Here is a 17817-nt window from a genome sequence, read left to right on the forward strand (position 1 = left end):
TTCAGCAAAACGTATTTATCTCTTCAATCACCTTCCTTTCATATGTGCATAGAACATGAGAGGAAGTATCCTCTGCCTCAAACGCTGAAAATTTGAGCTTGAGGCACACTGAGGAGCTGGGATAGCCCTGTCCCATAGCAAGCTGATCTCTGCCTAATTTCCAGTGTTCTGACAGTTCTGAGCACTGCCTTCGAGTGGCCTCTGCTCATCCTTCATCCTCATGCCAAGAGCTGGATGAATGCCTCCAAAGACCTGTCAGACAGGAAGCACCAGGGAAAGGCATATTTTGGAATGAAGATGCTGAGACTGGTGCTGAGGAACTGGTCAGATGATTGTAGCTGGTGTATGTCCTGAGTTGCAGTCCAGCCCTACACATGAATTTAAAAATGTAGTTTTCTTGTCCCCAGTTCCCATAATTGTCTTTCATTTTAGTTTGTTAGCTCTAGTCAGAACTTGAAGGGGGAAAAAAAAGGCTATTCAGGAAGGCTTCCAACTCTGCATGCATAATCTTCTGCTTTTGTATTCATATGAACTGTGCTTATAGTATATTTCATCACAGAAGAGTGGGCAGTTAAAAACACAATTAATTCCTTGCTAATTGAATATTTTCTGAGTAATTCACAAACCTGGATAAATACCAACAGCAAACAAATATTTAAAACTGTTAGCCAGCAACTAAAGGTACCAGAAATAGTCATTTGATCAGGCACAGCTTTTGGTCCATCTGTGTAGAACAGCATGCCCCAGTCTGCAGTCAGGGAGATGTGAAGACCTGCACCTTTGGAGGCAGTGTTACATGTGTAGGAGATGTCACCTGGACTTCCCTGTGATGTCTTCTGTGATGGAGTTTGGTCCCAGATCTGCCTGTGAGGAGCTGCATGTGACACCAGGTGGCTCAGCAGAGCCCTCTCTGCACCACTGCTTTTGGGAAGCAAAGGAAGGGAGCACAGTGTTACAATGGTCTTCCTACCTAGAGAGTATCTGAGCAGCTTGGAAAAAAGTTAAGTGAAGTGGGGGTGCTGTTGAATGCTCACCATCAGTACATCAGACACTAGGCTTGAAGAAGGGCCTGGATTCCTTGTTCATTTTCACAAGGTTCAGGGTAAATCAAAGAGGAGCACTGTCAGGAGAGTGAGGAATCTGGAAATGAAACAGAGTCTAAAAGGAGCTAGTCAAGAGCTGTTAAAAAGTAGGGAAAACCTACCTAGATTGTCTCCAAGGAGACTTGAGACTAAGAAGAGCAAAGTTGTCTCAGTACATTGCTGAAATGAACTTGCAGCCTGGCAGTATGCCCAGCTTAGAGATGGCATCAGAACACCGCTACAATCCATCTGCGGTAAACTCAGTGTTCACTCTGACACAAAAATATGATGTGTCCTTCAGAAGGAACCACTGTCCTTTACCCAGAGAGTGCATTACACAACAGATGCTGTAAAATGCCCTTGTACATCAGTGTGCCCAAGTATGGGTTTCCTATTGGCAGCACAAGATAGGAAATGTTATCAGTTGCCCTATTTGCTCTGAAACCAAGTGAAATGTTAAGTACTGACCAGTGATTTTTGTAGGCAGTGCTTTTTGTTACCTCCACATCTTGATTAGCCCAGAAAAACAATGTTGGGCTTTGTCTTTTGCCAAGAGCAAGAAAGGAGAAAATCCTTCTCTACATCCCTAGAAAAGCTAGCCTTTCCCATATCAATTACTCAGTCCCTAGTCTTCCTGACTGGCAGCTGTTGCCTGCTTTAGCACAATCAGTCTTGCAAGATTTGTAGGTGATAACAAAACCTTCTGGGGAGGCCAGCATGTGAAGTTTTCACCATTACTTTAAAAGAAAATCAGCTGTGTGTGTTCCTGTGATGAAATTTGCTAGCACAGAGTCAAGAAAGAGAAGAAGAAATTTATTGGAAAATCCAGTTTTACTTTGTATATGGTAAACATTTAAGCAATACAAAGAGCATGTGAATTTAGGAAATGATCTCAATTGTATGCTTCAAATAAATCTCCAGCAGCATTGATAAAATGAGAATTTTTTTTTTTTTTTAGCTTAAATTGTTTTAAAGCAAAGTAGTGGATTTTATTTTAGCCTCTCAGAAACATGAAATTTCAGTCATGCTGCAGTACTTGGAATCTAATATTCAGCTCTTTCACATCATTCACTACCTCAGTGAGCCTTAGAGATCATTTTAGGAAAAGAATTGCTTTTAAACCTTCCAAGGACAAATATTTCTTTAGTAGCATTTAATGAATTTAAAATATCCCAGAGAAAATACACTTGCTGGCTCTTGTAACTGCATTACTTCCTCTGAGACATTAAACAACCAGCACCTCACAGTGGGTGGGATGGCAGATGCTTTCAAAAATTCTCCTTACTGTAAATATGACTTGCTCTGTCTCTTCTCTTTTGCTTTTATGCATTGAGTGGCCATAGCCTCTGTTACTCAAGTTCTGCTTAGGGATTTGGGGTTGTTCTGAGACTTGGTCATGAGGCCTGAGTATATAGTTAGCCTGAGGGACAATTCCTAATTACGCAATGGCACTGCAAAAGAAGAAACAGATGGGAGATGCAATTCCCTGGTGCTGACACATCCAACTGTTTTGTCCTGTCCGTCCCTACCTGTTTAACTTCTAATCCTCTCATCTTCCCATCTTCTCTTTTTTCTAATTTCTATTCTCACAGGGGTATTTCATTTAAAAATTTTTTCCAACCATTTTTACTTACAAACAAAACTACCTGGAATTTTTCAAGTTTTGTTTCTCAAAGGGATAACATTCACATGATGAGTGCACACTGTATATGTTCATTATGCAGAGTAGCTCTGCTAGTTGAGGACCCTAGCTTCTGGCAGGGTTGGAGCTGTTGCACGTGGGACTTGTCCACAAGTTACTACTGCATCCAAACCCATCCAGGCATGCCCAATGCCTTCCATTGAAACATCCGCACTGTAGCAAATCATTGCTGACAACAAAAGTGGTTATCTGAGATGTAAAGCAGGATGCCTATAAATATAGAGTAGACTTTTCCCCCACAAGACTGGGATTTCACCTGGCAATATCTGAATCTGGGTCAGATTTGATAACTGAGTCAGATGGACTCTGTAGAAACTCTCTGTCTTTCATCACAGTAATGCATGTCCAGACAGATCTTCTTTCTCAGAAGGAGAAATAAATTTATGTTTACACATTGACATTTTCCAGGTGATCTATGTCAATATTTAGATGTAAAGGTGATAAGAAGTTTCAGTGAACTTTTTATTTATTTATTTATTTTAAGAGGGCAGAGTAATTATAGGGGTAGAAAATATTATTTTCTAATATTTTCTTTCTCAACTCTTTAAACTCTACTGCTGGTTTGTGCTGCAAACTATAATGTTTTTATTTCTGTGTTGAACAAAATATTTTTCAGCAGTAGGCAAGACTTCTTTGCTTATTCAGAAAGAAAAAACTCTTTATAGGGTCATCTGAAAACCATGTGTCTGACGTACCTGAAGGCTGTGCTACTATCCAGCAAGTCCTGGACAGATTGGAGAGTTGAGCAGAAAAGAACCACGTTAGGGTCAATAAGGGTAAGTGCAGAATCCTGCACTACACGCATCAGTGTAGGGACTAACCTGCTAGAAGAGAGATATACAGAGAAGGACCTCATAGGTCCGGTGGACAGCAAGTTGGCTATGAGGCAGCAGCATGTCCTGGTGGATCAGAAGGTCAGTGGTCAGTTTAATGCATCCTGTGATGCATTAAAAAGAGTGTGCACAGCAGGTGATCCTCCTTGCCTATTCTGCCCCAGTGAGGGCTCATCTGGAGTACTGTGTCCAATTCTGGCTTCCTCAGTTGAAATAAGACATGGATCTCCTGGAAAGAGTCCAGTGGAGGGTCACAATGATTACTGAAGGCCTGGAGCATCTCTCGCACAAGGAAAGGCTGAGTAACCTGGAACTTTTCAGCCTAGGGAAAAAGCAGACAGATGGGGAGAGCTTTTGAATACTTATATAATAGGTTGGAAACAAGAGAATGCGGCCCAGCTTTATTCAGTAGTGCCTACTGACAGAACAGGGGTCAGTGATTACAAACTGGAACATGGGAAGTTTCATCCAAACATAAGGAAAAATTTGTTTACTTTGAGGGTGATGGAGCACTGGAACAGGCTGCCTAGACAGGTTGTTGAGTCTCCTTCTCTGGGGATATTCAAAATCTGCCTGGACACTTTCCTATTTAACCTACTGAAGTGAACCAGATGGACTAGATGAAGTTCAGAGGTCACTTCCAATCCCTACAAGTCTCTGATTCTGTGAAATACTTAGTGATAAAAGAATAAATGGCATTCAAATACTATGTTCAACAGTAGCCCATTTAAATTCTAAATAATATATCGAAATCACTAGCTTGGAATTCAACTCGCCCAATTTTACAACTTAAAAATGCTTGTCTTGCATCTAGTGCTGGAAATAGCTTTCTGAGATCATAGCTGCCACTTCTCCAACAGCATCCATTTTACTGGATGTTCAAATTTTAGTTCTTTAGTTAAATTTTCTGGTTGAACATTATGTATGGGCATACTTCATTTGATCAGTTATAGCTAAAGAGGTTAGCCAATTTATTGCTAAATAATCTTCTCCTATCAAAGAAGAAATGAAATTCGCTGAATTAATATAAATTCCTTGAGGCAGTGGCTGTATCTGAGAAATACTAAGGGGAACCAATCCTGTTATATTATGATAGTTCAGAGACCTACAAACGTTACCCTTTTCAGTACAGTAAAATCTACATATTGTACATTTTAAGGTAAATACAATCTCTTTTTTTTTCTTTTTTTTCTTTTTTTCCTGATGGATAGATGATGGGAATTATTGATGTGTCTGCTTAGCATGCTGTTCTCTTGGCAGACAGCCTAGCCTTTAGAGGATAAATGAGAGCTCTCATATGTTGTTAGTGTTTTTTGCAAGTGTACTCAAATCACATACAAACAGACTGACTCTTGCTCTGCAAGATGCATGTAACAGCATTGATTTCAGTGGATGATGCTCATATCCAGCCAGGAGAAGACCAGGCCCTTTGAACTCACTGCATGGTTAAGTAAGCTTTGGTCCTCAGAGGCTTTTTTCATCTGCAGTCTTGAAGGAGTTGCTGCTGTAGAAGGCATTTTTCTCTTGTTATACTATTGGTTTCTGTGTTTAATTCTTAGATACTAAATATGTATTCTTATATTCATGTCAAATTATGTATCTCTTCTACTAGATTCTTGTCCTTGCATCTTTTTTGACAATAGATACCAGCATACAAAAGGAATCATGCCAACAGCAAGGATTTCAAGTAGATGTGGTCCTTGAATACACCCATCCTCCTTCTAGATAAAATAAAACTGTGATTTTAAATGCCAGGGCTTGTGGAGAATAGAAAAGTCAAGGTTCCTGCTTCGCATGGCAATGAATTTCTGCTATAAAAGAGAGAGAACATAGCTCCCTCTCAACCTATAAAAAGAAGGGGAGTGATTCCTGCTCTGTCCCTAAAAACAATGATTTGAGCTCGATGGCCCCAGACATCCTTCCAGACTGCCAAAGGCAACCCCTTTCAGCTAAGTCGGTCTAAAATATTCATTGAAAATAATCTATCATTTAAAAGTAGCCTTGCTTGGTATGGGATGGGGAAAAGACTTATTGTTGTATGCTTTCACCATTTCTCTGCTCTTTGCCTATGGACTAGAACCTCCAGCTCAGAGCTCTATATTGTATTTTGACAACTCACAGCCTACTTCCCTCCAAAAATGACATGTGGGTGATCAGATTGGCTTTGTGCTGCTGAAGGGAAGTACAGCAGGATGCTGATTGCTGGCAGCTCCAACAAAGCAACGACTCCTCAGAAAGGGGCAGGGGCGGAGGGATATCCATATTGCAAGGAGAACTGGAATGCTGTCTATTTCGCTATATAACATGACTGGTCACTATTTGGTACTAGAAGTATCCTTCAGGAATACATAGATTTTGTCTGAAGGTCAAACATAAATAAGAGAGCACACCAGGCAAGTGCTTTTACATGTTTGGCATTTGTTTCTCCCTGGTACAGATGAGCATTGTTTTGCAGATTTTTGCTTTTCAGTATTACCCTTCTCCTTTAATATTTTTGAGCTTTTTTCACAATGAAATCTTCACTTCAGTTTCTGATTAACCAGTTAATTACCTAGCTGCAGTGCCCTGATGGTTTAGACCATGTGCTTTAGGCGTTCATGGCAGCTAAACTCTGCTGGGAAGCTCAATCTCATGTGTGGGTTTAATTAGAGATTCTTTGAGGGTACTCTTAATGTTGCTTGAGAACTCTGTGCATCATCTCCTACACAGCCTCCAGCATCATTTCTGAGCTCAGCAAGGCTAAAGGAGTAGCAGTGCCCCATTTGCTTCTGTGGGTGGAAACTCACACACTCCTTATTCTGAAAATTATGTTTAATGTTCTAGTACAGAAGCTAAGTAAAGCTATAGTTAATAAGAAGCTCTCATGTACATATTAACTTTTAAGGGGTATATTTTCCATTCATTTCACATGAGATTACTACTCTTTGACATTAAATGGAATTCAGTGTAAAGGCCAAAGAAAGTGGTGAGTGGTGATATAAATTGAAATAAATCTCTATTAAAACACAGCTTTTATAGAAAGAGTCATTCAAGCAGCATAGCTGCAGCTTCCAACTATTCTGTGTCATTAAGGACTAAAGGATCCTTTGCACTGGTGTAATCATGTACTAGAATAGTAGCATCTTCTGTTGCTACAAGAAGACATGAAATATCATCAGCTAAGAGATTTACATGGCAAATATTGAAATTAGCCAGGGCCAATTTCAAGAGGGCCAGGGCCCTATCACAGAATTACAGCCCACTGTAAGGAACTCAGACAAGACAGCATGAATACAGTTGGCAGTACCTATGAAAGCTGATCGAAAAACTGATAAGAAAGTTGTGCTAGCTCCTGCTTTGCAGTAAGCTGTGCTGGGAAAAAAAAAAAAAAAAATATTGTGAGAACAGCCAGGTCTGACTGCTTCCTTACGCAACAGAAAAAAAATCCCTCTTTCTGTTGACAGACAGCTCAGTGCTCTGTCGCTGCGGCTCAGCTGGAGCAGGCAGGGACAGGGGATGCTGAAGCGCAGCTCTCTCCTCCCTGTGACCACATCAGGCAGCCTCATCAGAACCTCCAATCTATGGGTCTGCAGGGCCACGGACAGCTTCAGCCCTCCCTCAAGGTAAGGCTTTGCAAAATCTGTCTCCAGGAAGAAAAGATATACTGTGTTTTACCCTCTTCAAGTGATTCCTGCATTTATAAGGTTAGCTGTAGGATTTGTAGTTTATAAGATATTTCCTAATTGGGTTCAGTGCGCTGGTTTCCTTTGCCATGCATCCATCCCAGTGGTAGTTTCAGCACCAGAGAGAAATCAGAGTGGGCTAAGAAAGTGTTCCAGCTGGCCTTGATGCAGAGAAAAACACTGACTGCAGCTTCACTCATGCTCTCCTCTCTGAAAGTCCCAATTCTGCTCCTGCAAGACCTGAAGGGTCATCCTCTTTCATCTGCAGGGTGCTGAGACAGAGGAAACCAGCACTGTCTGCTCTCAGAAGGGGCAGACCAGCAACTGCTGCCTCCGGTGTGCCTTGCTCTGCCCTGGGGAGTTTTCCGGGCAACTCTTTGTTCTCCTTCTGCCTCAGGAGATGCTCTCACAGAAGTTAACTCTGGGTTCTTCCTTCTGTCTTTGCTTATTCTAAGGCAAACCAGAGTGAGGTGAAAGTAATTGTGACTTGATGGAAATGTATGCAAAGGAGGCAGCCTTGCATTTGTCATCATGTGATAACTTTTTCATGTTAAATGGCAACCAATTAAATAGACATAGAGGAGCACAAAAGCATCTGGCTTTCACTGAGCACTGGAAGAAGTGTATGTGAAGGAGAACAATTCCACATGTTGGAAAGCAGCAGGGAAATGTAAGCATGAGGAGCTGGGGGAGGCAGGAGTAGGGCTGTGGTATGCTGTACTTTGAAATGTTTACAGCCATCAGATTAGGGCTTCTTTTAACTGTTACAAGCTTTATGTTACTACATAAAAATGAGATACTGATTATTATCAAATTTTCCGGGGAAGAAAAAATAAAGGAAGTGATCTTATTCTTGTGATTAGAATATAGTGTGTTTTGAGGCCTCTACAATACAGTTCATGCTCTGGTTATTGTCATGTTGTTGTAACATTCAGTATCTTCTTTTGTGGTATGGCTGTGGTGAACAGCTGCCCTCTGATTGAGGAAAATTTCACACCTTGTCTTTGCAATCAGTGTGGAACAGCACTGAGAAGCTGAAACGGGGAGCTGACTGTTTCCACTGCTTTGCAGGAAAGAGTAACTCATAAATCCATGAAGGTAGAGAAGAAATATATTTTTACTTCCAGTGCAAGTTATTTTTGTTAGCTGTATGGAAAGGGGGAGAAGGGAAGTGTAGGATCACAGTGCAGCAGAACTGTGCCAGTCAGCTACAGCGGTGCTGATGTGAGGATCAGAGGAAGTAAATCAAGGGAAAGTAAAGAGATATTGTGGTTAAAAATATATATGTATTGGAAGAGAAGCATTCTGAATTGCTCTACAGACTCTGAGGATGAGTGAGAAGCAAGGAGGAAATGGGAAAATATCCCGGTTTGTCTGGTTTGTGTAGAAAGCAGCTATGGCTCTATATTCCTTCTCCCTCGCTTTGAATTTCCCAAAATAGAATCATATTTCCATTCTAAGTTCATTCCTCTGCTGTACTTTAGAAGTGCTGTGTAAATTCTCATGTCATCAATTACATCACTGAACTGTTCCCATTTACCATACTTATTCCAGAGTAATATTTGTGTTCACTTTATTTCACAGACACCTCTACATAGGGCAATGTGTGTATTCTACACGTTAAATCACAGCTCTGCATAGCATGGTCTAGAGGGAGTTGTCCCTGCCTATAGCAGGGGGTTGGAAATAGATGATCTTTAAGGTCCTTTTCAACCCAAACTATTCTGTGATTCTATGAAGATGGAGCTCTGGAAAGCAGTGCCCACTAGCACAGGGCATCCCAGGGTGAGGAGCTGAGCTCTGGCTGCCCATGAGCCTCAGCCCAGCATAGCTCAGTGCCAGCAGCCTGCTGTGTCCCCACAGAAGGGCACTGGAAAGCACTGAGCCCACAGAAAGCAATACCAGGAGTCACTGAGGGCTTTTTATTGCAAAAGCCAAGGGTAGTACAGATGTATTGGTTGAAGAATAGTAAGTTGACCTCTCTCAGGAAAGCAAATTTATGTTATCCTACATGAATGTGCTAATTTATACAGTGCTTAAAAGACTGTAGCCTAGCAAATAATTCTTCGAATGAAGGATGAACTTTTTTCACCTGTTGTACTCAAACTAAAGTATTTCTGAGAGTATTGGTTCTTTTTAATATGCATGTTTATTTAAAAAAAACAAAAAAACAAAAAAAAAACCAAACAACTTACACTAGAACTCATTTTTACATACCTATTTTTCATCATTCACTGGGTAATTCCAAGCACGTATCTCATTAAGGGTTCTTATGCAGTACATGTATAGCCAGGCATTGCTATTTTGTCAGTGACATAGTAAAATGTATTTTGGAAAACTTTCTGAAATTCAGATCTTTTATTTCCTTTCTGTGGCATTATCCATTCCATTCTTTGTGTTTAACTGATGCTTCTGCATTTCAGCTCAGTGGGATGATATGATGTTGCACACTATTCCTTATTCAGCCATTATAAAGAATCAGGCAACTGCAAAAGTACTTTCCGTGTTTTTCCTCCAAGTTGTGTTTGGATTTTCGTGGTTTTTTTTTTTTTTTTTTTTTTTTTTTTTTTTTTTTTTTTTTTTTTTTTTTTTTTTTTGGTTTTTTTTTGTTTTTTTGGCAGCTTTGGAGTGTACAGTGGTTCAGGTCTGGCAAGTCTTTCAGGTGGAATTTAACAGTATGTGAATCCAGAACTCCTTAGACTTAGTAGATCATGTTCTCATAATGTGATTTAGTAAGTGTGCTCTAGGGTACGCATGCTCTGAGTGTGTATATTTGCCTTCCTTCACTGCTATTTGTACAGCTTCTTTTACATTTTTTTCCAGGATGACAGTGTTTGCATTTGGCCTACTTTGGTTATTATTAGATTCTTTCGGTGCCCAGTAATTGACTCTTTTCTGAGATGCTATGTAAGAAGCCTGGAGTCTTTTACATGTGTTATTTAAATATTTGATTTCTTCCATTGGTTTGTCTGCATGCCATTTCCCTCTTCAGCAGCTTTCACAAAAATCCTCTGGTGTTTTCAAGCCCTGTGGCATTCTTGCTGTCATGGAGAAGTAGGAGCTAGAGGGGAGATGACTGGGGAACACTGATGAGCTACTATGGTGCTAAAGTTCAAATAGAGAAAAGAAGAAGAAAAAAAAAAAGTCATCTTTTATAGGGTTCAGATTTTCTAGCTGTTCAGTAACCTGGCTGGAAGGGATGCGATGATGCGCTGCAGCTGTGCTATCAGCTGGATTAAATGATGAGGGATCAATAGTCTGAATGATGTTGTCAGCTGAGTATTTGCATCTTATGCCAGTTACAGTCACTGATGATCACAGGAATACTTCTACTGATACTGATACTAATAACGAATTATAAAAACTGTTCTCATGAAGGGGTTCATACCAAGAAAGCAGAATGAGTGAAATTTTCTAAGTATTAAAGAAATGCTTGTATTTCAAAATTGTGTTTGGAATCCAGCCAGAGCGTTATTTGAATATAGAGATATTTTTGGCATTTGGAGGAAGGATAGCACTGAAGAAGAGAGAAGGAATCTAGCATTATAGATTTTGGAATTACAAGCAGGTATTGTCAGACACTGCAATCAATAAGATGCTCACTCACATTTCTGCATGACTGGAGCACACTGTGAGTTATTGCAGTGTATACTTTTATTTAAACAGCTGTGCAGATGACCTTACATCAGGGTCAAAGCTGGTGAGTCAAAATATGTTGCAAGTGAAATTTTGAAGGGATACCTGGCTAGCTAGTGAAATTACAGTTTCACGTGACTAAGCAACTTAAGATAAGTACTGTAGCTGAGAATCAAAATGGAATATTTTTCCCCCAAGTGATTAAGCGCAAGTTCTTCACACTGTAAAAATATTTCTCTGAGTTCATTCAAGCATCTAATCATCTCACTGGATCATAGCCAGAAGCTAACTGAACAAAGTTGTTCATGTGCAGGCTGGAAGCAATGGAAAAACTGTTGCTGGGATATTTTTTTTTTTAACAGATTACTGCAGTCCCTCTTATTAAATTCTGAAACCAAACTCACATGGCAGCACCCAACAACTGGGACACAAAAGCATAAATACCCAGCAAGTGATCTAGGAAGCATTTTATGTGTGGGCAGCTGGAGAATAAACAAAAATCTGGTTAGCAGGTTCTTGTAAATTTATTAGGTGATGAAAAGACTAAAACGTGGCAATCAACCCCAGACTCTTCCTGGCCCCGTTGGGTACCAAACAGGCATAATAGTCACAGGGATACTGAAGTTTTGCCAGCTCCTGTGTACCCATCTGATGGCAGGTAATTCTGCTTGAGAACCCAAACTTTCATTTTGGGGTGGATTTTGTTTAGTTTGATTTTTGGCATATTTTTGGCTGCTCATTAAAATCTTTGAGAATGTGCATGGGATGGGCACTAGTAATTCTGTGGAATAGAAATTGTATCATAGATCTGAAAAACAGAAGCTAACATGATGATGCAAACATGAGTCACCTGTTTTCAGTCCTCTGGAAGTGTCCTAGTAGAAATGATGCAGGCGATGATGCATAAATGTAATCTCAGTTACTGGAAATAAAACCTTCTTCAATTCAGATTATATTATTAGCATTAAAATGTTGCTGTACGTAGGCCAGTAGTAGATCCTACTTCACAGGTCTTTTCTGATGAGGGGAAGCATTTAAGCCTATTCTGTGATATAGAACCTCAATACAGTGAACTCTGAAACACAGCAGTGCTGTGAGCTCTGTACAGTCCAAAACTTCACTCAATAAAAATATCTTGCTCTTTAACAGTCCTTCAATCTAAAGGAAGCAGTGAAAAGCTAAAAAAGAGAAGAGAGGAGAAAACAAAACAAAACAAAACAACAACAACAACAACAAAAAAAAACAACAACCAAAGAAAACCCAAAAATGACCCAGCAAGGGTTCATAGGAAAGAGATGAGAATGCAAGATGTGAGCTGTTTCAAAGACCAAGCCTGCTCTCACCAAGTCAGCTAGCAGGGCACTTGTGATAGTAGCGAGAATTCAACTGGCTGCAGAGTAATTGAAGTGGACAGCCAAGATGGGACTGAAGCACATCTGCCTCATTCACAGAGGAGAAACAGGAACATTACTGTACAGGAAATTAATACTACTGTGTAGTATGTTTTAGGAATTAAGTAACTGTGATGGAGAAAACATGGATGTGAAAAGACAGTTGTAATGCAGAGAGGCTGTAAACTAAAAGAAAACACGGTTGCTGGAACAAGTAGTTGCTGTTCATTCTTTATGGCTTAATTTGCATCATCTGACTATTCAAGTTATTTTGTTCACCAGTTACATTGCTTGCATATTTAGAATTTAGCTCTCTAAAATAGAATTTAGCTCTTCAAGGCACCAAAAACCATAGCTTAAATAATAAATTTAACTCCCCTACTGTTCTGTTGAGTTGGGTGCAGAACTGACAAGTAACTGCCCTGTTGCATGTGTCTGGAGGCTAGTTCTATCTAGTCAGTGCCTGGCAACCTTATTGCTGCCCTAGGTCTTGTAATGACCAAAAGGACGATGCTAAGAATTTAAACCTAGACATGTAGAGTAAAATTAGAGCCATCTCTCCATTTCCTTCAATGCTGTTGTCCAGATTATGACAGATTATGTTGATGTACAGCATTTGAGAGACTTGATCAAAGTTCAGACTATTTATTTTCAGGTATTTCATCTCAGCTATCACCAGTGGCTAAGACCACCACATTATTCACATTTGGGATTTACATGTTTTTAAAAAGATTACACTTATTTAACAATTTGTTGGTTTTTTTTTTTTTCTTTTGAAGAAATATAAAATCAGCAAACAGTAAGATTAATGAAGCTTCTGAACCATAAGGGGAAGAAGAGAACAAATACAAAGAATCAAAAAATGTGCTGTAGACTTGGTTGCCAAGCTATTCAGCTGTGTTGTTTTTTTTAACATCCAAAAATGTAATGTGCAACTTAATGATGTTTACCTTCAGCTAAACCTCTTGCATACAAAGAACAACTGGAAAATAAGAATATTCTAGCTTTGGTATGTAGCTCGAGTGTTATTTAGAAACATAATAGTTTAAAGTATATACCAGGAATTCCTCTAAGTTTCCTTTGCTCTGCTGTGCTAACTAAAAGCTTGTCTTCCAACTCAAGGTCTAAGATTGCATTAAAATAAATTTTGTTATTTATAGGCTGTTTTGTTTTATATATATATATATATATATATATATATATATATATATATATTTAACAATTGTTTTAGCAATCTGAACATTTGATGCAAAGACTGGAGGAAAAAAAATATTAAGAGGTCGTTCATGAAAGTTTCATTTTTAATAAAAAAATAGAGATGGAATATAGGTCTAAGATAGTATTTGCTAAAGCACCGAATAGACACTTGGAAATTCTGGTGATAAGGATGTGAGGATGGAAGGGAGGACAGGCACCTACAGCCTGGGCTGTGCAGCCTGTCACTAGCAGGGAGGTGGTTCACTTCTGAGGAAGAATGGATCCAGTTTACAGCTACTCTTGATTTTCACAAAGCATTGCTAGCTATTAACGACTGTGTCATGAATCAAGTGCCAACTGATCACACATTTCATCAAAGACCAAAATGATTTTCTCTGAACTGCATTTTAGTGATTATTTAACGTGTAGAAGTGACACTAGAGTAGTGTTGCACCATGCCGTCCCTTCCCAAAAATGTGTAGAAGGGAAGCTGAAGCAATTAACATTTAGATATTGGTCTGACAGTCTAGGGTATCTGGAAGTATTGTAACAACATGATTAAATTATTCAAATTAATTGAATAATATTATTAAACTATTTTCCCATGTAGTGAATTTTGGCACAGACATGCAGAAAAACATCAGTGAATATACTGCTGTATGGTGACTATAGAGTGGCACCTTTTTCATATACCAGCCCAGCATTAACAGTGATCTCCTCCCTATTTTTGTAGCTTTTATTCTGAAATTCTGAGGGAAGTTGTTCTCTGATGTTGCTGACTTGGAAGATATTCAGACATCTAAAGCTGGAGATAGACATCTGCTCTGTGGAGAGCCTGTGCAGGGAGATTTGCGTAGCAAAGCAGATCAGACTGTGGGCCAGAATCTCAGCCTTCATAAAGGTGTGGTCATACTCATGGCTGGCACCAAAGTGGTCATAAAGCCACCCAACAGCAGCCATGGAGAATGTGCTGTCTGCATGAGCTGGATGGAGGCCAACTCCACCTCTTTTTACAGTCTTCTTTCTTTCCACACCTCCTTTTATCCAGCTAATGGCTTATGGTGAGGAGTTAGAGAGAGTGAGCACAGGACTAGGAGAACGTCCCTGTTTGCCCCAGCAATGTCCAGGTTGCAGATTAAGCCCCAGTACTGCAAGTACAAATTGCAGAGACTTATCTGTGGCCAGGCCTGAGCAGAGCAGCTGGCCTCATGCTGCCCATTGGGCCTGTGCACACACAAACAAGGCTCAGTGCTGGAGATTCTCTTGTGTTCTCACTTCTTTTAACATTAAATTCATCAAGTTTTACCTTTTTTTGACAGTCAATGGTTAAGGAAATATTTGCTGTTTCCTCCATGCAAGGTTTACTCTTTCCCACCTTTCATCTAGGCAGTTATAATTTAAATCTATCATGCTTCTGAGTCCTAGAGTGTCTATTTAAAAAATGCAGAATACATTCTTTAGCCAGGATTCTACAAACTGAAATTCTAAAAAAAAAAAAAAAAAAAATTAAAAAATAATAAATAAATAAATAAATAACATTGAAAAGCAAACAAAAAAATAACCTTCTCCTAAAAGGTTATCTAATTGTTTTTCTACTTGCTGTCTATTGATTATGCCTCTATATTCCAAGTAATTCTTCATCTCATTATCTCTAAGCACTGCAATTATGGCCAATTATAATAATACATATGTGGTATAATTTCATTATGTCCACTGGTGACTGAAAATCTAAGCTGATGTAACTGAAGGCAGAGTCTGTACTGGGATATTTTGCTCATCTGCTGTAGGAGTCTGATGCAAGGCAGTCTTCCCAATGTCATGTGAAAGAAAATGTGCTTTTACAAAACTGCTTTTCTTTTTGGAGGTGAAAGATGCAGTGGGTAATACAGTAGCTGATATAGCAGAAAACTTCTGTTCAACTACCCTGTGACTGGGGAGAATTAATGTTATCTGCTTTGCAGAACAATTAATGGCACCCAATACCATTTTAGAAGTCCAGGGTATCCTATCAAGACTTTGTCTGCTACCTGTGAGCCTGCTAGGTCTCTCCTGTATGCTGCATCCCATTGCCAGTCCCACATAGAAGTCACCAATGCCCTTGGACGTCTCAAATGTCAATGCACAAAAACACTGGAGCAATTGAATATTACCTTCCCCATCTAAAATGTGAAATACTTGATTGCAATAATGCAAGCTGCTCTGAGGTACTGTCACTTGTGTGTTCCATCCTTAAGAAAGTAAATTGTTAGCAATTGTAAGCAGCTTTTTAGAAACCAAAATAATTTTGGTACTGTTATGATGCGTTGTACTATGCATCAAGGATTTTTGGTCACTTATAAAATTCAAGCTGAATCCGGTAGAATTGTGACAATTTACAGCAAATGAGCTTTTGGCGTGCAATAAATTATCTCCATTGGAATATTTTCTTATCTATTGTATGGGATATTGGTAATCACAGCCTGAACCTCAGATTAATCAGCTGAGGCAAGTGTCGGGTCAGCTGTGGGAGCACAGGTGAGAGTAATTTAGCTGTGCTCCCGGAAGGGGTGGAGCTTGACTCCACCTCCTCTAGAACTCATTTAAGGGCTGACCACCACCAAAGCAGCATCACGTGGAGATTGCTTCCCAGTGGTGACTGCCTCAGTATTTCCTAGCAAGGCATCCATATTGGTGAGTTTTTCCCTGTAGATAACTTTTTGAACATCTGTTACCATCTTTGTATCATTCCATCTTGCATCTATAAAGCTATCAATGTTCAGGACTCCAGTAACTAAAGAAAATCTTTACATAAAATATCTTGAATTGAAAAGTAGCAGTCTTTGAAGTTAGCTAATTCAGTAAGCTGAAACTGAATATGCATAAAGAATAAGTTTTTTAAAATTTTCTAAACTTTATATTTATTGCAGAAGAATAAGTAGCACACAGCATCCATATTTACACTTGTACTATCCATTTACAGTCATTTCAGTGGCATGAAACAAATTCAGTCAGCATCTGGAAAATTGTTGACAAGCTCCAAAGTCTTGTTGTTGTTCTTCAATAGAAAAGAGCAAGGGCAGCTTTTCAGATAGTTACTTTACAGTCAGCAGACCTCAGCTGTTAATTTTCATGTTGGCTTCTATTCTTTTATATATAAAACACAACAAAATCATGATCTTCCCTCCACTAGAGAGGACGCTAGTTGTGTAATGCACAAAAAATAATGCTCAGTAAATGCTTAGCTTGGAATATTTTAAAATGACCTAGCACTGCCTAGAGAATGTGGTTGGAGTGTGAAAGTGAGGCTTTATGAACTTAAAGTTATTGGTGTTTTTAGATAAATTTTTAAATAAAAAAAAAAATCATCATCTTAAATCTTTAGAAGAAAAAAAACCAAAAACATCTCCTGTAGGAATTTTTAGTTAATGAGTAAAATTTTACTATGGAAAAGAACCTTATTGGGAAACTCACACTGATTTCTGTCTATGATGCTTAGTTGTCTTTGCATCTCTGACGCATTGCTCTTCAGCAATGCTTAGTTCTGTTGCAATCTGGTAAAATAAATCATATTTGGAAATGTACTTGCAATATAAATGTTCTTCCCAAGTGAAAAGTTGAATGTCTAGCATTCAGCTGGCAGCAGAGACACATATCTCAATACTTACTGCACCTGTAATGTAAACTACAGGCTTCTTCTAAAGAAGCTCAGACCTGACATAGTGAAGGCTCTTTCACCCTTGTACTCCACTCTTTTGGAAACATGGTATCCAGAGAAGCATTTTTAAAATATACAAAAGATGTTAGAACTTTCTGTGATACAGTTGAATCACCAAAAATAAAACAAGCTGCTATTTAAAGTCACAGGAGTTCTGCTACTGCTTTCTATGAAGCTAGAACTAAGATGCTGGGCTGAATTTAGCTGCTTCCTGCAAGGTGAGGCCTGGAGTTTGCTTAGAACTAACTCTACAGCAAAAATCTGTTTTGCTGCATGCTGCTGGCAGGAAAGTAGTATGAAACTTGAAGGACTAATTAATTTTTTTTCTTATTTTAGAAAGGAGATAGAATATGAACAAGTCTGTAATAAACTGTGGTGCTTGTCTGTTTCGTGTGACTTCCTGCAATGTTTCTGGACTGACAGTTTAAGGCTATTATAACTTCAAATGCACCTACCAAAGTTTTACAGTCTGCTTGGAAGCTTTCTGCCTCTGACATCCATTTTAAAAAGGAAACAGAAATACAGGGGCACGTCAAATGCTTTTTAATGGTTGTAAATATTCCTTGTGTAATCCAAAGGTTGTTTTGCCTTGGTAAATGTCTGCTGCTGCTGCTGCTGCC

General features: G+C 39.2%; 1 long non-coding RNA gene across 1 annotated transcript in view; it reads left to right on the top strand.

Moving 5' to 3' along the window:
* Positions 1–7032: 7032 nt before the first annotated feature.
* LOC107316636 overlaps positions 7033–17817 on the top strand; it is a 42730-nt gene continuing 31945 nt past the window's right edge. Inside the window, exon 1 of the long non-coding RNA XR_004307920.1 lies at positions 7033–7219. This is a non-coding gene — a long non-coding RNA (uncharacterized LOC107316636). The remainder of the gene's footprint in view (positions 7220–17817) is intronic.

Source organism: Coturnix japonica, chromosome 7 (assembly GCF_001577835.2).
Source record: "Coturnix japonica isolate 7356 chromosome 7, Coturnix japonica 2.1, whole genome shotgun sequence".
NCBI lineage: Eukaryota > Metazoa > Chordata > Aves > Galliformes > Phasianidae > Coturnix > Coturnix japonica.